Source organism: Meriones unguiculatus, chromosome 7 (genome assembly GCF_030254825.1).
Source record: "Meriones unguiculatus strain TT.TT164.6M chromosome 7, Bangor_MerUng_6.1, whole genome shotgun sequence".
Classification (NCBI taxonomy): Eukaryota; Metazoa; Chordata; class Mammalia; order Rodentia; family Muridae; genus Meriones; species Meriones unguiculatus.
The window spans coordinates 66,599,080-66,605,211 of record NC_083355.1 but is presented as its reverse complement, the minus strand read 5'-3'; positions in this window follow the sequence as shown (position 1 = coordinate 66,605,211).

Genomic DNA, 6,132 nt, shown 5'->3' with positions numbered 1-6,132 from the left:
TTCTGGCTTCTGTGAGCATTTGCACATATGTGACACACACATGCAAGCATACACAAATTAAAATTAAACTTTAAAATCTTTAAATATTTTTGTTGTGTATCTGTTATGTAAGCAGTAAAAGAGAGAGAAAGAGGAGAGAGGGACCCTGAATGTCTGTATATGCTGATTCTGAAAATCAAGGGTCAATGTTCTAGTTGGTTTTTGTCAACTTGACACAAACCTAGACACCTATACTTAGGAACCAGGAATCTCAGTTCAGGAATTGCCTCCATCAGACTGCTCTGTAGGCAATTTGGGGTGATTCTTTTAATTATTGATATGGAAGGGCCCTCCCCATTATTGATGTTTCTACCAATGGGTAGGTGTTCCTCAGATGTATAAAAGAGCAGACTGAGCAAGCCATCGCCAGTAAGCAACATGGCCTCTGCTTCAATTTCAGACTTGAGATTTTTGCCTTGATCTCCTGCTTGTTGGTGTTTACCACAGTAATGGAAACCTTAACTAAGACAGTCACAAAACAATACCCTGCCTGTTCCATATGATGTCCCTGGCACCTGGACTAAATTAGTGCCATGTTTTCTCCATAGATAGCTTTTTCCTAGGTAGCCTGTTTTTACATATTTTCCAAAGCCCTTAATTCATTAGCCAGAATCAGCCCTTAAAAGGCAAATCAGATCAGGTGCCTCTTTGAATAAATCCACAGTGATTCCTTCTCACTGCTGATATGATCCACAGCAGGTCCTGTGTGCCTCCCTGACTTTGTCCTTACAGTGTCTGCCCTTGATTACTCTGATTGCTTGATAAAGCCTCTTCCACATGCTGACACTTGCTGGGCTTGCTTGAACCTTGAGCATCTGCTATTTCTTTTTCTCTGCCTGGAATTGTCTGTCTCCAGGAACTCAGCTAGAGTAAAATCTGAGAGAGGCACATTTAGAAGGGAAAAAAAAGATCTGAGGAAGTACAGAGGATGCAGTAAATACACAATTCTGATGTGGAAACACATCCTGCTCAGCACTTAAGACAGCAGCTCCACATTTCCTCCTAATCTGTTTCATAGACTTTCTTGCCTACATGTAACTTTGTTCATTTGTAAGGTAATTATATTTCCCACAGGCTACAGATAAAGAATTTGTGTATTGTCCAAGTATAGCCAAGCGCTTTTCTTGTTCCCAACTAAGCAACCGAGAAACCCAAATCACACCAGGCCCAGAGCACAGAAGAAGCAGGCACTGCCACATAGTACATTAACTGTCAACATGTTTCTGTCAGAACTTAGAACCTTTTTTTGTATGTTTCCTCAGAATTATCTCATGTTATCATTTCAGCAAGAAATTCTCACCAATATCTGTTAGATTCAAAGCATACCAAAAAAAGTTGATTAAGAGGTCATTTGTATAACTGATACCTATGAGCAAAATGGTATAATGTATCTGTCTGAATTATTAATCTTTCAGTAAATGATCATCTTTTATTACCCAGCTTCCACCCAGCAGCAAATCCCATCATTTTTTAGTACTTTGCATCACTGTATAATCACAATAGATTTAGACATAATAGGTAAAGCTAGAGGCCAAAATAAGACTCTATACAGAGTCTAACAGAGCTATTCATATGTATTCAATATAGAAGTATTTATTTTTATATAAGTAAGCAGAAATATATTATAATTTTAGAGCTTAACTTTATTCAGAAGACTAAAATTTAGCCTTTAAAGATTCTAAATTCAGTCAGGGCACATATGCATTCACAGGAACTGAAGCAGCAAGCACAGGGCCTTCAAAGGTCTGTATCAGGTCCTTTGACTGTATGTTGTGGCTGTTAGCTTCGTGGTTTTGTGGGACTCCCACAAAACAGTGAGAGCAGGTGTGACTCTCACTCTTTTGTCTGCTCTTGGGACTCTCTCCTATTGGGTTTGCCTTGTGTGAGGGCTCTTGCCTTGTCTTACTGTATTTTATTTTGTTGTGTTTGCCCTCTCTTAAAGGCCTTCTCTTTTCTTCTTTTTTATAATATTTTATTTTTATTTTTATTAATTACGGTTTATTCCCTTTGTATCACACCTGTAGCTCCTTCCCTATTGCCCTCCCAATCTCACTCTCCCTCCTTCTTCTCCACCCATGCCCTACCCCCAGTCCACTGATAGGGGTGGTCCTCCTCCCCTTCTATCTGATCCTAGTCTATCAGGTCTCATCAAGAGTGGCTGCATTGTCTTCCTCTGTGGCCTGGTAAGGCTGCACCCCCCTGGGGAGGAGGTGATCAAAGAGCAGGCCAATTAGTTTATGTCAGAGACAGTCCCTGTTCCTATTACTAGGGAAGCCACTTGGACATTGAACTGCCATGGGCTACATCTGTGCAGGGGTTCCAGGAATCTCCATGAATTATACTCCATGGTTGGAGTTTCAGTCTCAGTAGTCACCCCTGTGTTCAGAATTTTTGGTTCTGTTGCTCTCTTTGTGCAGCTCCTGTCTCCTCAAGACTCTACCCTGCAGAGTATCAAAGCAGGCACTAAGACTCAGCCAAACTTTGGACAGAGTATAGGGAATCTTATGAAAGATGGAGGGCATAGAAAGACCTGGAGGGGACTGGAGGCCTTTTCTTTTCTGAAAGGAAACACAGGGGAGAGAAGGGAAGGAGGTCAAAGGGTAGAGGTAGGTAAAACTGTGGCCAGGACATATTATTTTTATGAGAGAAGAATCTATTTTTAATTTTAAATATCTAAATTCAGAAAGCTGTATTACTCAAGAAAAAGAAATTTTGCTATTTTCCTGGTGACAGCGGTTTGCTAGTTTATAGTTTGCATTATTTTTTTTTTTCTTTTAAATTTTGGAGGAGAAAAAAAAAGCTTCAGGTAGGTTGTTATAATTCCACATTCTGGGGTTCTCTTTTGTTGTTAGTAATGGCAAATCGTTAATTTGTTTCCTTTTGTCTTAACAGTGCTGGCAATTGCCCCTAGAGCCTTGAACATACCCACACTTGCTTTTTATATGCATTTCATTTTGAGATAGAGTCTGACTAGCTTACCTAGGCTAGTCCTCACCTCAATTAAAAAGAAAGGAAGATGACCATCACATTCTGAATGAAAATATGAATACAGATCAACTTGATGCTCTTTTCATTAGAGCATTCCTGGAATCCCAAATATTGGCAAAGTTTCTGGAGGCGGATGGGGAGACAGTATCTAGTTACATGGCCCAGGTCATCATCTTCTTCATAACCCTCCTGCCTCAGACTCTTAGTGGTAAGATTTCAGGCTTATGCTATTATACTCAGCTAAGAATTTATGTCATACTATTTTTCTCTTTAGTATTTTTTACCTGTGAGTGTTTTTTTCTTTTAACTATAAGACGTGATTATAAGAACAGAAAGACTGTGTCTCCTAAAGAGTCAAAGGTTCAAAATGAGTCTTTTTAGTGTGCTGCTAATCATTTCAGGTTCATTTAAAAACTGAGAATTATTAGCAACAATTTATACAAAATTGGTCCAGAATAATTCTATCTACAAAACTGATAAGTTCCTAGGAATTTCATTCAATATTTTTTCAGCAGTCGCTCGCTACAGTTCTCTCAGCTCCTCCAAGTTCAGAGTCATGATAAAAAGAATGGGATACAAGCTTTTCATAAAAACCTCATCAAAATATGATTGACATAAAAATTTCAATTTGATCATATTTTACATGCACATATACACATGAAACCATCTCTACAGTTGAGATAACTTCATCTCTCATCTCTACAGGTTTCCAGGTGTCCATTTGTCTAAGTTTTAGTCTTACTTTTTGTTAGAAACAGTTAATACAATCTGCCTTCTTGACTGTTAAGTGCACAGTGCAGTACTTTTAAGTATACATACATGTCTTAGAGCATATATCTAGAATGGATCTTGTATGATTAAAGCTTCACAGTCATTGAACAATTCATTTCCTCCCTTCCAGTCAGTCAGTCAACCACCATTCTTCCTTCTGCTTCCATGAGTTCAACTATTTCACATCTTTCATGAATGTGGCTGGTCCCATACAGTACTTTGTAATAACTGACTTGTTTCACTTAGCATGGTGGCTTTCCAGGTTCTTCCATGTTGTCACATAATGCAAGAAATCTTTCCTCCTTAGTGCTGTATCAGTATGGTGCTGTTTTACATCTGCATAGTTTTACATCAACTTCAACAAATTCATCTGAAAGGATGGATCCTCAATTGAGAAAATGCCTCCATGAGATCAGATGATAGGCAAGCCTGTAGGACATTTTCTTAATTAGTGATTGTGGTTGGTACAGTCCCTGGGCCGGTGGTCATAAGAAAGCAGTTCTATAAGAAAGCAGGCTGAACAAGCCATGTGGAGCAAGCTAGTAGGCAGCACCCCTCCACGGCCTCTGCATCAGCTTCTGCCTCCAGGTTCCGGCCCTGATTCCCTTCAGTGATGGACTATGATATAGTCATATGCCAAATAAACGCTCTCCTTCCCAGATTGTTATCGGTGTTTCATCATGATAACAGCCCTAACTTAGACAGATGTAGACCGTATAAACACCTGTACATCTCACACAGTGCACTACCAACTCTGTGATCAATGGATATTTAGACTCTTACACCCCAGTAGTCACAAGCAAAGAGCTTGTTTTGTTGTTGTTTTGCTAATGTTTGGTTTTGCTCCTGGGACTTGAATGAAAGGCTTCCTGAATGCTAAATAAGTACCCTGGCCCTTAGCTTTCTCCTTAATCTCATCACACTAATTAAAAATAAACTTCAAACACTACAACTCTGCTACAAAACGTTGTCGCATGTTTAGGCCAGTAATTATCATCCTAATGAAGAACTTTGGGAGCTTTTTTGGGTTTGTTGTTGTGGTGGTGTTAAAAATAAATATATTCTGTAGTAGAAAAAGAATGATGAAAAAAATCCCACTATTTATGACACTGAATCATTTTTAATTTCTCTTTAACTAATGAAAAGCATATTGTAACATCTTGTCCCTTTCAAATAATCCATTATTTGAGTGAAATAACACTAGATACATGAGGCACTGAGAAATTATTCAGTGCTAGTCCTAATGAACTTCAAAAACTTCTCTTTAAAAGTGAAACAGGCCATAGAATAGACAACTGTTAATTGTTTAAAAGCACTCTGGCTTTGTCATGAATCTGATGGTAAGAGCTAGAGAAAGGTAGGATCTGTGTCTCACAAACCCCAAAAGTCTTTATTGTAAGTACCCATAATTCCCCCTCACCACAGGTGTCCTCTGCTGGGCTTCAGGAACATTATAACCAGAAGGGCACTGAGTAGATGCTTTGTGCTCAGAGACCTTCAAGAACTGGCAGGTGGCATTTCTCATGTACAAAAACACTGTAACACAAGAGTGCACTTCTGCAGCAAAAAAGGATCAGCTTTCAGAGTCAGTGTTACCCCAGCTTCCCCTGCCATGAATAATCATTAATGATTCCCTGGAACTCTCGATAGCATAGCAGGTGTGCCTCTGCGTGCTGGTGACAGTGTCACATAATCAAAGAGCTGGAAAGGATCTTCAGGGTTAGCTCATACAGAGATACTTTTAGAAAAATGAGGCCCAGGGAGAATAAGTGCCATGTTCTGAAATGTTCTGTGCAGATAATCACTATCAGTGGATGAGGCTACTTTGCCTTTTAAAAGAAACCCATCTGAAATTTCTTTATAACTGGAAAATATATTAATATACCCACCCCATGCATGTATAATGATCTAAAAGTAAATTCAATTTTAATAACCATGACTAAAAATAATTCTTACATTTAAAAATCAAGAGTGTTTCTTACTTTTTCTAAACTTTTTGTGTAAATAAAAACCTATATTGACTCAAACTTCAGGGAAAAAATATCCATTTCCATACAAAGGTATGCCTTTCACTCAAAAACATCATCCTCACTTCTTGATTCAAATATTGACTTACAGAAGAACAAGAAGCATCTGTCTAGCTGGGTTCAATCCCGTTCAGTGTTCCAGACAAAAATGCCACAGACAAGCCAGATTTGACATTATCAGTTAATAATGCACTGTGAGATAAGAACGGAGATCTTTTCTCCACTTTGATTTGCCAGGAGTCATAGCTCCAGTGGAGACAGGCAGAAATTCCCTCCTCACTAACAGCCATTCTTTGTCTGGGGACCC